The sequence below is a fragment of the Myiozetetes cayanensis genome, unplaced genomic scaffold, assembly GCF_022539395.1.
Source record: "Myiozetetes cayanensis isolate MyiCay16 unplaced genomic scaffold, myiCay2020 scf5-8, whole genome shotgun sequence".
Classification (NCBI taxonomy): domain Eukaryota; kingdom Metazoa; phylum Chordata; class Aves; order Passeriformes; family Tyrannidae; genus Myiozetetes; species Myiozetetes cayanensis.
The window spans coordinates 49089207-49106573 of record NW_026087742.1 but is presented as its reverse complement, the minus strand read 5'-3'; the positions used below and the strand labels follow the sequence as shown (position 1 = coordinate 49106573).

The 17367-nt window shown below is 34.8% G+C and overlaps 1 protein-coding gene across 4 annotated transcripts in view; it reads right to left on the bottom strand.

Moving 5' to 3' along the window:
- The window catches only part of NBEA (neurobeachin), a 470259-nt gene that overhangs the window by 388669 nt on the left and 64223 nt on the right, over nucleotides 1-17367 (bottom strand). The window lies entirely within an intron of this gene.

The following is a 17367-nucleotide window of genomic DNA, read 5'->3' as shown; positions in this document are numbered from 1 at the left end:
AAAAACTCTTTCAATTTTTAAGGAAACAAAGTCTGACTCTCACTCATCCTACTTTATTGTAGTAACTTTGAAGAATTTTGAAAGCACAAATGTTACATTTCATAGAATCACAGAATGGTTTGGGTTGGAAGGGACCTTAGAAGATCATGTAGTTCCAAACCAGCTGCCTTGGGCAGGGAATCTTCTACTAGACCAAGTTACTCATGGTCCCATCCAGCCTTGTCTTGAACACCTCCAGGGATAGGGAGTCCACAACCTGTCTGGGCAACCTATTGCAGTTCATCATCCTTATAAGTAAAGAATTTCTCCCTAATATCTAATCTAAACCCATTCTTCTTTCAACTTAAGACCTTCCCCCCTCATCCTATTGCTACACATCCCAGCAAAAAGTCTCTCCCCAGCTCTCTTGCAGGCCCTCTTTAGGTTTTAGAATGTGATATAAGGTCTCCCTGAAGCCTTCTCTTCTCCAGGCTGAACAAACTCAACTCTCTCAGCCTGTCACTAAGTAATTTCAGTAACTGCAAATATATTATACAAAATAGCAAAATAAATTAATTCTAAAATTATTCTACAGCATTCTTTTCTGTTTTTTTCATGAAGTAATACAATTAAAATTGCCATGTTTTAAATTAAAGACATTCAAAGTATTAATCTCTTATAAGTGCATAATTTCAACAGTCACCTTTGAGAGAAGGCAATTCTATAGCCTATTTAAAAGCAGTTGATATTGCCTTCAAATTAAACTCCAAAAAAGAAACTAGTTGAAATACTACGAAAACTTTGTTTTGATTGCTAAACCTATCCAAATATTCAAAGACTTCTTTCAGACCCAACCTTCAGATAGGATTAATACAAGTAAGCAAGGACTAGCTTTGGGTCCTAATCTAATTCATACTTTTCATTCACTTTCCAATTACTTTTTCTCTATCAATTAATTTCTAATAAGCAGTTTATCATTTTTCAACATAAAACCTTCTAATATGCTAAATATATAAACTGACTACCTCCTTAGTTCTCCTGAGACATTTAATTACATTCAAATAGAACTATTAACCTAATTATAATTAGTACTTTAATTTAAATCTTGTGGCTGCATATCATATATTTGCATATTCGGTAAACACATAATGTGTACCAAGGGAAGGCAAAAAAAATTCAGTATTAGAAGCACAGTATTTCTATGGTCATTCTTAAGAATAATGAAATTAATTTACAGAGTTTTTACTCTCTTTTCGAGAAACCCAGGTGGAGTTTCTATTTCTGAAAACACAGCAACAGGTGCACACTTCACCAGCAATCTGGCTTGTTGATTTTCAGATATCTCTTCACCTGGATAAGCCTCTCTGATATTATGTTAAAAACACACAGAGATAAAACAGGGCCCTGTAGAAGACATATAATTGAACTCTCTTAGATGTTTATCCTAAAATGAAATTAAGCACCTTCTGGAAGCATATAGTTTTTTCCATTTCTTTCCATGGAGGAAATCTAGGATGAAAAATTGTATTTGTGGAGCCTTCAATACTGTGCATTCAAAATCCATCTGGTCACAGACCTGGACAACCGGTTCTAGTTGGCTCTGCTTTACAGGAGGGTTGGATAAGAAAACCTCCAGACTTCTGTTCCAGCCTCAACAATTCTATGTTAATATTTAGATATACAACTTTAAGATACCTAATTTAGGTGAGATGAATCCCACCATTTGTTTTTGATAACATGGACTTAAAAACAAGGAAAAATTCAGTAATGCTTCAGTTGGAATTAAGAGGTGCAATACAACCGATCCTCTTCCTCAAACACTATTCATTGTAAAAGTCTTGCTAATTTAAAGTAATAAACTAACATAGAATGAGTAACACAATGTAAATAATTCATTAAAGACTCCAAATTCAAACTGTATTTGCTTGCTAATGTAAATCAATACACTAATATGTAACATTTAAAATACTGAAATAGAGTTTCTGTATTGATATGAAGTGATGGGACATTTCAGTACTGTTAAAAACAGGCTGTCTCTCTTTATAAAACATCACAGCAAATCTGTATCAAAATACACTGAATGCTAATAAAATTGGCTTTATGGAGAATCTTCTACTGGGCTATAAACTATCCAGTATGATATTTGTCCATTTGGCAGAAAAAGATTTATAGTCCATCAGAGTGACTGCTTATTTCACTGAAGAAAACATTAAGATGTACCTATTTGCCCGTACCTGCAGTTTAAGCATATTTCAAGCCACTAACAATGATCATAATTATCATTAGAATCAACTTCCTTAATAAAGGAAACAGACTAATGAACTAATTAATAATGATGGTAAAAACTTAGGAAGGCAGGGGGAGAGTAACTTCTTTAAAGCAGTCATCCTAAAAATCATCATGAATTAAAAGTATTAACAGTCATGATGAAAGAAGTTTAAGATGACTAGGAAAATCTAAACAAAAATGTAGTGAGCATACAGAAGTAAATGGACATGGTTAAATTGTGTTCAAGAAGTAATACAAAGCAACAAATTCTACTTTAAAATGTGCACAATCAGATGCAATTCAGCCAACAAAAGAAGTAAAAGATTCACTACAAAAATGTATCCTCTAAGAACGTTTCTGCACCTGCATTTCCCAAGGAAGACAGTAGGTAAAGAGGAATAACCAGTCATGGGGAGGTGATCAGAGGAGACACCACAGTGATAATGTGCTGGTAACATGTGCTGATACTAATGGAAGCAAGAAGTTTGCTGAAGAGCCAGAAATAATTAAATGCAATTAAAACCCACCAGCTACTGAGAGCTGCAAAGATTTTTCTGATATCAACTGGCCGGGCAACCGTGCATAAAAATTCAAAATTAGTAAATGCAAAGTAATACCATATTATTATAGTTTTACTCATGTGTACATACAGAATGATAGGCTCACAAATCTGATATTATCAGCCAGAAAAGAGATTTTGAAGTTCCTGTGGGTACTATTTCAAATAATTATGCCATATTAAAAACTGTCAATAAGCAACAAAAAATTCATACTGAATTTACAACTTTATAAGTTGGGTACAACTGTGAAAGCAACATCACATACCAAAAAGGTAAATCCTACTATCATGAAATAACTTATTTTAATACAGCATGTGGAAGACTTCTGTAATAAGACAAATTTCTGCTGTAGGACAATATGAACACATAGATAGAAATCCTTACAGGAGCCAGTATACCGTACCATAAATCAGTGCTCTCTCCATACCCATAGATCTCAAATACAATCTTTTTTCTTATGTCAAATAGTCTTTGCATTCTTCAAGGGAATATTTAATATTCAGGAAAGACCATGCTTTCGCTGTGATTAAGTATCTTGAAATATTGCTTATACTTTATCAAGCTCATGTATCACTTTTTAACTATTCTACATCTTTCACAGCATGGCTGTAAGAAATGAATCAGCAAACTAACGTTCAGATCAAGGTTCCAAGTCAGAAGACTGTGGTCAACAAACATAACAAGTCGTACTGAACTGGCAGTAAAAAGCAAATTACACTATATTCCTTATCCTGAGGATGTTTACAATGACAGGTTGACACCTGCAAATTGCTCCAAGAACCTACCTTAACCTACACCACCATTCTCAGATGCAGCTGCTCTACTCAGAATCTCCATTTTTCTGAATACAATAGCTACCCTTCAGTAAGTTTCTGCTATTCATTATGCTGTGCAATAGAAGTGTTTCTTCCTAAGCTGCCATGTCTGTGCAGAACTTAGGTAGATCTTTTATGTCCTTTTGATCTTGAACAGAGATCTTCCCCCAAAACAGAAAAGCTGTCTACATATCTCAGTACACTCATATCGGTTCTTGAATTGGAATAAAACATGTTCTGCTGAACATCTAGAATTAAATCGTTAACTTGTGAAAACTGGAATTATTTAGTATCAGATTCTTCAAATCAGGTTCTGAAGAATGGATTGAAGTTAACAGAAAATAGAATATTTCAGTTGGAAGGGACCAAGAACAACCACCTAGTCCAACTGCCTGACCACTCCAAGGCTATCTGAAAGCTAAAGCAGGTATCCATTGATAACATCATTATCAAAATGCCTCCTAAACACTGAGAGGTTTGGGGCAACAAACACCTCTTCAGAAAGCCTGTTCCAGTGTTTGAACCACCATCTTGGTAAAGAAATGCTTCCTAATATCCAGTTTAATCCTCCTCTGACTCAGCTTTGAACCATTTCCATGCATCCTGGCACTGGATACCAGCAAGAAGAGTTCAAAGCCTCTCTCTCCACTTCCCCTCCTCAGGAAGCTGTAGACAGCAATGAGGTTGCCCTTCAGCCTCCTTTTCTCAAATAAGAGACGTCATCTCAATTTGAAAATTCATCAACTGAACACAGCAAAAGAAACATAGAAAAGAAACGTGGTAGTCAACCTTAGAAGAAATAAACAAATGGAACATCAGGATAGCACTGAATGGTGAAAAATTCAAATAAAGCAGAGGTCCAAACTTATTCTAGGATGACTTAAAAAAAAAACAAAACCAAAACCGAAAAACAACACCATCCTGAAGATATGAAGGTTTTTCAACACAATTTCATCCATGATTAAAAACCCCAAGCAACTGTCAAGCATAAGGATCTTGGAACGTGCATGAAATACAAAAAGCAATTTTAGAGGCATTTGCTAGTTTTTGGTTAAAGGAAATCCATTAGTGCATTCTGCTAAAGAAAGAATGACAAAGTAAACAAAATAGAGTAACAACAATAAAATGTGAAAATCTGAACTACAGGGAGAGCAAATAAAATATTTTTGTTTGTAATTACTTTCAAGTTAAATAGATGAAGTATCAAAAAATTTTAATAGTCTATCTTTCCATGCCTTTGCACTCATACTTGGGAATAAATTTCATGGTACCTAAACTGAATATTTTTGTTTAATATTTTTCATATATTTCTCTCTACTTCTCTGATTTGCAGTCTTAAGAACTACTAACCAGTACTATCAAAACTTACTTTTAATCAGTAAGACTACATTTTTCTCAGCTTATTTTGCTTCTTCAAACGTCCTCAATTTCAATGATGCATACAAGAAGAAGGTATTATCTTTATCCATCTGCTATTTCTTTTCTTGTATTTAATCCCTACACAGTTCTAGGCAGGCAAAGATGCTTTTCAGTTTCACATCATTGATCATAAGTGTGACTGCACTTATCTACCACAAAACTAAAGCTCTTTATTGTAACCCTGTTTTTACCCATCTACATTAACAAACCTGTATTTTATATATTTGTGTTGATTAAAGAAATATATTAGAACCATATAAACCAAAGTGTTAAAGCATTTAAATCTCTGCATTTGCAGTTCATTGCTGCCAAAGAAGCACTTCTTTCTAGCTTCCTTAAAGTTTGAAACCTATCAGCGTTTATTGAAACAGAAATCAAGAATATGAATTCCAGGATACCAGACAGACAGTGCTACTGAAAAAACTGAATTATCACAATAGTATAATTACTACAATCCTAATGACATCCAGGTCCAATCTGCACCAAGACATTCCTACCCTCTCTCGCCTAGTTATCTACTGTCACATTTGCTCTGCCTTTTCTGAAGGCAAAAATTAATGAGGGCAGTTAACATGAAACAAGCCTCATCTGTTTTGGACAGAAGCACTTTAGGTTCAAATATACACATATCCAATTAGAATAAACTAGTTGGATATAGGAGGTAAGCAGTCTGGAAACAAAATTATTAATTCTTTTCCACTCCTTGATGTTCATCTGCCTTCCTAGGTATTGTAGAACAACTGACTTGGCATTTGGCACTTGTGTCCATAGGAAAGGAGCTGAAAATTAAATTCTGGATGAGAAGTGAAAATCTCTTAAAATTCCAAATAAATTTGTTATTTTCAAGAGAAAATTAGTAAACTTTTTACCCTTGATAACGAAGTCATCATATAACACTCCTGTCCAAACTGGGACATATTTTCTACAAAACAACACCGAATTGACTTCATCATCAGTTCAAAATATATGGAATCAGATTGCTACTGCTACTGATTCTTTTGTAAAGACAGGGCTCCAGTTTAAGCATTAAAACACAGTACTCTGAGAAAAGCAGTAGTAGATCAAGGCAGGAAAAAAACCCAAGTTTACTATTTTCTGGTCATTAACTAAAACACTAAATTTCTAAACAATTAATTCATATTTTTAGGAAGATTCTTCTTCAGCTGCATAAAAGATTTCCTTAGGTAAAAGCATTTAGAATGCTAAATGGAATATATTTAACTGTTCAGTGAAAGATATGACACTTGTTACCCTAAATATATCAGTATAACTACAGAGAAAATCAGAGGTAAAAAAAAATTTTAGGCAGCTATTTTTCATTTTTGAATGCTTAATTGGTGAATAGAGTTCTTTAGATATCTGTACTACAGCTATCTGGGCTATTTTTCAACACTCCCTTTACCATCATTGGAAAGTAAAAGGTGCTTTACACTGGTTTTTGATGCAACAACAGGATGAAATAAATCTTTCTCTGGGTATGTAGTACATTTCACTGACTATAAAAGGACAGCTAGTTCAGACAGGCACATCTACAGTTATGGACTAAAACAGAGTGCTGATAACACACCAATATTTTAGATGTTGCTGAGTGGTGTCTACACAGTGTCAGGGCTGCCTGCTTTTCACCCTGCCCTTCCAGCAAGCAGCATGGGGGAAGGCAATGGGTTGGAAGGGTACACACTCAGGACAGCTGACCCTGCCTGACCAAAGGGATATCCCACAACATCATGTTCAGCAAGATCTCTGGGAAGTAGTCTTTCCAAACTAGGCACTGTAAAAAGACTGGCTGTGCATCAGTCTGTTTATGAGAGGTGGCTAGTGATCGCCCCTGCATCACACTTATTAAACTGTCTTTATCTCAACCCATGCATTTTTTTCTTGTTTTTGCTCTTCTGATTTTCTCCCTCGTTGTGCTGATATATGTGTGTGAGAGAGAGAGCAGGTAAGGCAGTGAGTGCTTATTTACTGTCTGGGAACAACCCACTAGTGTTTAAAACTTTTAGTTTTTGTCCCTGAATTTACTTCACACAGTTTTGTCCATTAAGCCAACGGCTAAATTCAGTAACCTCTAATGAATTTTGTATAAGTGGTCTTAACAAAGCAGTGAAGGAAAAAACCTGCAAGTTACACAGTATTAACCCAAAATACAGTACAGCAAACTTTATTTATTAAGAGTATGAACCCAGCTAACGAACCTTGAGCATGGCCCCCTAACTAGCTAACCTTGAGCATGGCCCACTGAGTACTTCCTAAACTGTCACATATCTATGTTCACCTCAGAACATTAAAAATTCAAATTCACTGAATACACTATAAAGCCTGTTTATTCCCTATTTCAAACAAGCGTGCAATTCACACCACTATTACACTGGGAGAGCATTTTATCATGCCTTCTCCCATCCCACAGTAATTGTCTGTAAGTTAATAATTTTGATTTTTTTTTTTAAATTGTAGATCATATTTTCCAAGCATGAAGAGAAATGATAAAAAAAATATTTGAAATGCTTGGAAGATAATATTCACTGTGAAAGATCAAAGACACTATAGGCATTGGAGACTAACTTTGCACTTACCAATGCCCTCCTGTTACATGCCTCAGAACATTATCTTGGAACATAAACCAGGAAGAGACAGTAAAAATTACTGAAGAACTGTCTACCTTCCTTTAATTTCTGTGAAGACAATTCTAAATAAGATCACTGGCATCAGCAGTAAGATTTTGTACAATGAATGGACAAAGTTTGCAACTGTCAAACAGAAACCACCTTTGTTGGAAAAAAATGACACACAGGTTTATTAGGTACTATTGATATTTTATTTTACAAAATTATATAGTTATCTAAACAGTCATCCTGCAGTTTCACATGTCAAAGCTGACACAAAGGCAGTCCTAATACATTGTTTAAAGAGGGTGTGAATTTTCATCATTGGTGGGTTTTCCAAAGAAAACAAGCACACATATTCATAGAATGATTTGGGTTGGAAGGGGCCTTAAAGATCATTCAACCCTCCTGCCATGGGCAGGGATACCACCCAGGAGACCAGGACTCCACTTCCTCAGAACTCCATCCAGTCTGTCCTTGAACACTTCCAGGGATAGGGCATCCACAACCTCTCTGGGTAACCTGTTCCAGTGCTTCACCAGCCTCACAGTAAGGAATTTCTTCCTAATATATAATCTAAACCTGTCCTCTTTCAGTTTAAAACCATAGCCCCTTGTCCTGTCACTATCTGCCTGTACAAAAAGGCCTCCCTCCTTTTTATAAGCCCCCTTAAGGTACTGGAAGGCTGCTATAAGGTCTCCCTGAAGCTTTCTCTTCTCCAGGCTGAACAACCCAAACTCTCAGACTGTCATTACAGGAGAGGTGCTCCAGCCCTGTGATCATCTTCATAGCCCTCCTCTGGACCTGCTCTAACAAATCCATGTTTTTCTTGTGTTGAGGACCCCAGACCTAGACATAACACTCTAGGTGAGGTCTCACAAGGGTAGAGTAGAGGGGCAGAACCACCTTCTTGGACCTGCTGGCCACCCCTCTTTTGATACAGCCCAGGATGCAGTTGGTTTTCTGGGCTGTGAGCACACCCTGCTGGCTCTGTCCAGCTTTTCATCCATGAGATCACCAAAGTCCTTCTCTGCAGGGCTGCTCTCAGGGACTTCCTCCCCCAGTGTGTACTCATGTCTGGGATTGCCCTGACCCAGGTGCAGCACTTTGCACTTGAACTTGTGGCTAGGTTTGTCCAGGTCCCCCTGGATAGCATCCCATACTTCTGTTGTGTGAACTGCACTGCTCAGCTTCCTGTCATCTGAAAACTTGCTTAGGGTAAGTGTTAGAATGTGCAAATATAGATTGTAACAGACACAAGGTATATGTCTGTCAAGATCCATTTAGTCCAGTCTTACAATTCCAGTACTCTCCAAGTCCCAGAAGAAATGTTTTCTCATTTGATAAGCCCTGAAAAATAGCAGCTGTCAATGCCTATCTAATGATAATGGTAATGTTGAAGTAATGGCAGTAGTATCATTAAGTCACTTCAGCAAGCTGTTCCAAACAAACCCCTTTAAAGGAATAGCACCTAAAAAAAAATATATATTTCTGGGCATTTGAACTAATTTACATGTGTCTTGAGACCTTGTTCTAGACTCTCTTCATTGATTCTTAGAATTGAAATTATAAGCTTTGGTGTTTTGGTGCAAGAAAGGGAAAAAAATAATTTTGTTGTGCTGCTCAGAAAACCTGTCCCCATGTACTAAATCCTGAATAGTGTCTGATTTTTTTTATCATGACGAGGTGTTGAAATTCTTTGGCTGAAACTTCATGGCAACAAAGATCTCACAAACCCTGATGGATGGAAATGACAGTCTAGTTTAAAAAGAGCACAACATCAAGGCATGGTTGGGACTATATTTGTTGTAGTAGGATTTCTGTAGTAATGCAGTATGTTAGAATTATATAACCCATAATTATCCAGGTCAGATTAGCTGAGTTTTATCAACTTGCTCCTCTGATAATATAAATATCAAATAGAAAATAAATAAACAAAATACCAAAGATGTTTTAGTGTGTGTGTGGGAAAATCTCAGAACTGCTCTTCTGAATAAGGCACACATCTAAAAGTCAAATCAAGAGCAAAATGCTGTACAGTTATGTTTAGAACACTTTAAAATTAGAATTATGGGTACACTGCTATACCATATCCAGCACACTAATGTTAATGCAAATATGCATTAAAAAAAAAATCAAAAAGAGTGGTAGATCAACTGCAGTCAAGTATACAGACGATTTACTGAGACAAGTATCATTAAGAAAGAACACAAACCTGTTTAATTTAATAATTTGCTAGGAGAAAATTTCAACTGCTTCTCTTGCCTGCTTTTTTAAACACATATTTGACAAAGTCAGACATTTTCTAAGTATCAAGGGGCCTTAGAGAGAAAACCAAAACCAAAATAAACAAACAACCACAAACCATAAAAAAACCCTCCTTAACTCAAAAAAGGGAAGAGTTAATGACAGTTTACTTTAATAAATAAAATGAAGAAGAATAGTTTTGCCAGAGGAGAAGCGAAAGAAATCGAAATAATTGACAGTTATCAAACTCACAAACCAAATGTATTCTGGGAAAGTAAATGTTTGCACAGGCAAATCTAACAGGTCATCAGCATCCCTTACTTATTTTTCAAGAGTCACAAACTACATGTAGCTTTTTGGTGGTTTTCTATTTTTAAGTAATTTGAATAATCTCCATAAAGCAAATCTTGCAGAGGTTTAACACAGTTAGCAGACAACATCATCAAAATGTTGAAAGACTAAGAAACATTAAATTTTCAATAATTACACATCAGTTTAAATCTAATTTCAATTACACAACAAACTGTACTTAACAAAATGCTTGTGCAGATAGTAATGTCTGGCTTTAAAAGAAAACAACTGAAAAATCCTAGAACATACACACTGCTGTTTCCCTGATTTCACTTACAGAAGCAAACAGACTGTAATTTCCTATAAATACTAATAGATGATTTTAGTCAACAGAGTTGCCAGTAATTCAAAAGAATTGGGTTTTATTTTTTTATTTTTGTTCTATTAATTTGTTATTATTCAAATGTACTTGTCAAAGCAATTTTCATTTTTGTATGTTAACTCACAGATGCATTCTGTGACTAGAATAAATTGCAACAATACAGTTAACAGAATTTTAGTCTTGGAAAATGATGGAGTCTATTTCAGAATAGTCTGTGGGATCGTTCCCAGATAGATCAAGGACACATAACTTAACAATTCGAGAAGAAAAACATGACAAAGGATGTTGATCATGAGGATTATGGTGTATGTGGTACCAATACACTTTGGCTAAGATCAAGAAAATAGCCACATACCTTCAGGACAAAGCCCACTAGGCCCATGTACCTACCCCACTATCTTGTTCTAAGTACCCATCATATATTGACCCTTAGTGCCTAAATCTAAAACAAATAGTCTATAGGCTCATACTGTCCACTTCTTTTCCCTGAGGTACAAAGAGAGAGGTAAAGCAGTTGCTCTCTGTTGGCACTACCAGCTTTCTTCTCGCTATTAAGGAGCCCTCTTATGTACCAACATATGCAATTCACTGTGCTAAATACTGCTGCCATAACCCAGCCTGCTTTTTTTATATCACTGCACTGTTGCTTGGTAAGAAAAGGAATTATTTATATTCCTCTCATTAAGGTTAGGCTATCAATTACCCGCTTTAACATCTAAAATTATATAATCCATTTTTTAAAGTATCCCATTCTCATGTCCACCTTTCTCTTAAGTTTTGGGTTTCTTTAGGGTCTTAAACTGCTTTAATTCTGAAATGTTTCATTTCCCTCTTGTCACTAAACACACCAAAACTCTAAAAAGCCTCAAAATTATAAAACAAGTCCATGCAATACTTTAAACCAAGATGTGTAGATTGCAGCAAATATTAATAAAATAATACCTATTATAGTGTTAAACTTATTAATGGATCTTGAGTAAAGTTTTCCTGTAGAATCTACCTAATTCTTGTTAAGACTGAAATGCCCCTTGACTATATTTTATAAATAAGCACACTCAAAGATATAAACAAGCATGGTTTTACCTCAAAACTTACTTTGTTCCCTTGATAAGAACATTTTGTCATATAAATTTTAGTTTATAGCTAACAAAACTCTTCTAAATCAAATTAGTACAAAAAAAGTAATAATTTCTCAGTAAATACAATAGTTTGCAATGGCATAATGCTGTTTAATAGATGAAAAAATGCAGAATACCACCACATTACACAAATACATGAAGTTAAGATGTAAGGGTTGGGAAAATCAACAGCCAGATTCCCTAACAATGGCCATAAATCTCCTGTTACTTAGTTTTGGTAGCCTAATTTTGGTAGCTAATTAATCACAATCAACTAAATTTTCAAGCAAAGACAGTCCATATCTTTTTTTTTTTTAAAGAAAATCAAGAGAAGTTATGTTATTTGTTAAATTTTTCTTGTCCTTAAAAGTGCACAAGATAAAGGACAGGAACTGAGTTTTAAAATCTCCTTAAAAACTTCTGTAATCCAATTTATTTTTTCCAAGTCTTTACAAGAAGAAGCTCCCCTTGGTTACAGAGGCAATTGCTGATACTAAGATTTATAAGACTTTTTTTTTTTTTAACTGGATTTGTCAATATTTGTCCCCTTTTCTTCTCTAAATAACTCTCAGATAGCGTAAGATAATTGTTCTAGTTTGTGACTGGACTCCCACAGGGTTTTAGCTGTCATTAATGATTTAAGACTTTCCTTGTGCAACAATAAAGCCTAAAACCTCAACACTAAAGGAGACACCACATAGACCACAATGAGTTGTTTTACAAAGATATAAGTGCATCCTAATTGCCTTAACCCCCTCTTTTAAATTTATGTAGGTCTTCATCCAATGAAATCTTCTCTTTAACTTACAGATGATAGCACAGCCAAGAACAAAGGCCAGAATTATACAGCAGAATAGGAGACGACAATAATGCAACTCTAACCACAAAGGATAATTTTAAAGGAGGAAAATGAAACACAGATAAATAAGTGTAAGAAACAATTTATTAATGGTCAGAGTTTCCCTTATGTAAGAAGACTGTTGCATCTTCATTACATAAAGTATCTCAGCATTTGAAACTCAGTGACAAGAGGGTAAGCATCTGCAAAAAGTACAAGAACAGCATAGATATATTTTCTCCATTATATCATCCTAATCTCCCAGTACTTGTGACATATGAATTTCTTGCTTCAATTAGCCAATACATTTTCTTCCATTCATTTCTCTGGTTAGTTTCTGAACTCTCAACTTTTTAGAACCTTAGCCCTTAGTAATGAACTAATGAGTCACACATTTTCCCTATGATTTGTACAGAAATATCCTGCTATACATCTAGTATGGGATTAATTAATTTCAGCCCTCTACTTCTTGCATTTTGAAAAGCAGAAAACAGGTGTTTTCTATCACATTCTTCCCTTTATTCATCTCTGTTTCAAATACACTTGGTCATCTCTTTTCCAAGCTGAACAATCCTACTTCATTAAGTCACTCCTCATCTGAAATCCATGTTTAATCACACTCTTATATTTCATACTTTTTACTAGTTCTAGTATATTCTTTTGAGACTGGAAATCACCAGAACTTCAGACAACATTCAAAATACAGACATATCATTTATTCATAGAGTTTCATAAAAATTACTCTTACATTGTTCATCTTTTCCTTATTAATGCTTCCTAATATTTAATTTGCTTTTCTGATTGCTACTAAGAACCAAAACATTTTCCACAAACCTAACAAAACTGCAAGACCATTTATAAGAATATTTCTGAGAGTGTACAGTTAATACAGGGTAGCATATATGAAATGAAGTTAGCCTTCTGTTACTCCTTAGGAGATAAGGACGAAATAGACTTCTGAAAGCCCATTGAAAAATGTTAACTGCACAATACACTCATTCTTGTAAATATGCACACAACATAAATACAGTAACATAAGCACCACACTTCTCTGTAAACAACACCAAATATCTCCTTCCCCATTTATGATTCCCGACATAAGCTATATTTATACATAATTCCTAAACACAGTTTCAAATAAAGGGATAATTCTACTAATAAAGAATTAGGATACTAAACTCTCTCCTCCTTCAAACAACATTAAAAAAGAAGAGGTACTATTCTCTCAGCAGCACATTATCCCTTAGCTTGTTCACGTTTAAAAAAAAAAAAAAAAGAGAAAAGTTCTTACAAAAAATACGGTGAACAGACAACAATAGTTTTTCAGCAACACACTCTATCCTGTCTTAGCATTTCTTCCATGTTTTTATACTCTACTCATTCATCATTTACTCAACTAATACAGGCTGAAGCTTGGAAGGAATAGTTAAGGATGCTCTTTTATGGTCTCTCCAAGACTCAGACCCAGATTTTGAAAACAATATTCCTGTGGTCTGAGTTTCAAACACTCAATCTGCAAATCTAATTATACAGCTCTATATGTACTAAGAATTGTTTTCAAAGCATCGTGTAACTGGGTAAAACTGAGGTCTCATATTGTTTGATTTGATTACAAGACAACTACAGATGAAAAGTCAATAATTACAAGGGTAGGTCTTCCACAAAGGAGGAAAATCAAGTGTTCTTCATTTCATTAAAAGAGAAATTTGTACTCTTCTTAGTTAAAAAGCCCCAAAATTGCCATAGTACAAAAAATTTTATGACAATTTTTTTTCAGTACCTAAATAAGATTCACCTCTACTCAGCAGAAGTACATTATTACCTTATTAGTAAGTAGAACTAAAAAAAAAAAAAAAATAGGAGGAGGGATCTGTAAGAAAAGAAGGTTTTATTCACGTTAGAACACATTTTTAATCACACTCCTTATGTAGCCATGTTTTATTAACAAAGACTTTGGTTCTAAAATTATCAGTTTTCATTTTAAGTGATTACATTTGGTAATGCCTAACATATTCTTCAATCCCATTTTAGAAAAGAAATTAAAACACACAGGAGTGTAATATACCTTCCTTATTAAAAATTAAATAAATAAAAAAACCCCTAGTCACCTAATTGAAATAGTAAAAAAAAAATTCTTATTAAAAGTAATTTATGCAAGGTACCAGTCAAACCTGATGTTTGACTGTTTTTTTCATCATCTCAAAAGAATTTACACACATTTCAATTTAGGGGGAATGTATGAATTATTAAGCAGTAATAAATAGAAAGTAATTCAAAAGGCCTATTCAAATGGCTGGATTCAGTTACTTTCCATCCCCTTTCAACTTCTTATACAATTTAGAAAGGGGAATAAAATATAAAAAGGAACTGTAGCTACAGTTCACTATTTAACAATATTTAATGCCATAAATCCAGCAGAATCTATCAAAAGTACTTTTCAGATCTCATTTTAAACAGCCCAAATTAAAACTTGAATATTTGAAATGTTACAGAGCAACAAAGATACTTTGAGAAAAGCAACCTGAAAGTATTATTTTGGAATTCCGTATTTTTACTTTATGGAATACAGTTTTACTTTAATGAATATTTAATATTAATTTATGGTTTTATAACTGATTAATAAAATATAGAAATTTTATTTTACATTAAAATGTTCACGAACACATTCAGAGACCTATGTCTTACTTCATTATGATTAACACGGAGAGTGCGGTTTTCTCCTTTTGTCTGGGTTCTATTCTAAAACAGAATCAGTACTTGATTGTTAATCCAAAGGAAATGGAACAGTTATATAAATGGAAAAAGCACAGCTATTTAAATAATCATAATCCAAAAAAGCTCTTGCAGAAGTGAGGTTTCAGAAACCATTACCAACTGGCAAAACAAAATTTATTCCAGTGCTCTTTAATCAAATAGATAATAATCAGAAATTAGTATGCCAATTCATCCTATACGTAAACAGATGAGAACAACTTTGCAAGAACATAGTCATTAAACTGACTGTAAAATCTTGATCAGAAGTCCAAGCATCTCTCTTTCCAGTATTCCTTCCAACCACGATTGTATTCTCTAAATAAACTACTTCACTTCCAATTGTTACAGTTAATGAAACAACTAAGTATTCCATTAACTCTTCTTGGTACCTTTCCATTTAAGACATAGTTGGGGCTTATCTTCCCCAAAAAATTTCATCCAAATCCTCTCCATTACAGAAGTTACAGAAGTACCTGAAGGGGGAAAACCCCACCTTTTCCAACAGTAGCATCACCAGAACTTTGAACTCCAGTAGCCAGATTAAGTTGTTCTAATGTTCATATTTTCCTTAAAACAATGGATGGCTTTATTCTGATTCTGCAGGTCTAAGTAACTAACCAATTACCCTGTGTTTCTTCGTCTTCCATACATTTTTCATTTGTCTAGGCAGCAGGAAAATCCACAAAAGAAAATGTGGTCATAACTAGATAAATGGAATGAAAAGTTGCAAAACCAAATTGTTACTGCTCTTAATAACCAGAAGAAAATTAATATCTCAATCATAAAGTGGGCATTACTACCAAAGAAAAGAGGGCATGCTCTAATTTTTTTGTAACAAGGTTATTTCACCTACTCAGAATCACAATGTTTGCAAATGAAGTATGGCAGTGTCAAGAATGTTTATCACTTGAAAGTACCCGAATTTGTCATCCAAGAAGTGCCAGTGAAACTTCTAGTGTCAGACTTCACCTTAACCTTAAGCAGTATATGTCACTGCCTCTCCAGTCCCACAAGAGATTTGAGGGTTTACTTGTGAAGGCTTTTTCTTCGGAGTGCTGTGTGGAAAGAACCATCCACTGAGATATTGTCATACAACTTCCAAATGTTTCGTCTGTGTTGAGAAGTAATCTCTAGTACTGTGAGTTATATTATTTCCAATACCAGTGACAATACAGATGCAAATTTGATCTAGCCTAGACACTTCCCCCACCCTTTGCTGTTGACTCAGATCCACATTTTACTAACATACTGTAAGCCTGACTGACATTGAGAAATTTAAATTTCATTTTTCCCTCATTAATAAAGATGCTTTTTTCTACCGGCCTCCCTCCTAACCTGACGTCAATCAAAGCTAAGTAGTTGCTGCAATGCAAGAGAAGCTTGATGCATGTAAAATTCCCCCCACTGAGGTTCTGGTAGCAGCAGCCATGCTGAAGAAGGCTGTGCAAGCCTTCAGTCCAGCTGTAGAGACCCATGTGCATCTTGGGGAGAAGTCATGAGGTGGGAGAGAGGGATAAACACTTCCTGGTCATGTTTCGCTCTAGTTTAAGGGCCATATCAACTACTCTATCCTGCCATGACAGGAGGAGGTTTAATTAATTTAAAATCAGTAAAGATTGGCAAAGATTTCAAAGGTTGATTTGCGACTACGTTGCCTTGGGTAGAGGGTTTTTTTTGGAGATGAAGATTTTTTTTGTCTGTTTTTTTTGGGATGGGTTAAGAATCTGATATTGCAGTATCATGGAATGAACACTATTAGATTCACATCTTGCCCGCCTGGTAGAAGAGAGAAGTGGGGAGGATCATGTCTTGCCTCATTTTTAGATTTGTAACAGAACAAATGGACACACAGTGTGCACAGGATACACTTAAGTAAAATTATTCACTTAAGGCATGAGCACATTTAAAGGAGATTCCATACTGACAAACACTCAAGTCCCCTTATTATGTGATCTGCTCTGACTTCAGTCAGAATTTTAACAAATTTACCATGTTGTTAATCAATCAAAGTCACATTAATTGTATGTTAAAGAAGTGATTTCAGAGTTACTCCAATTAAACTAAAAATGCAAAAACTGTAATAGACAAAGTAT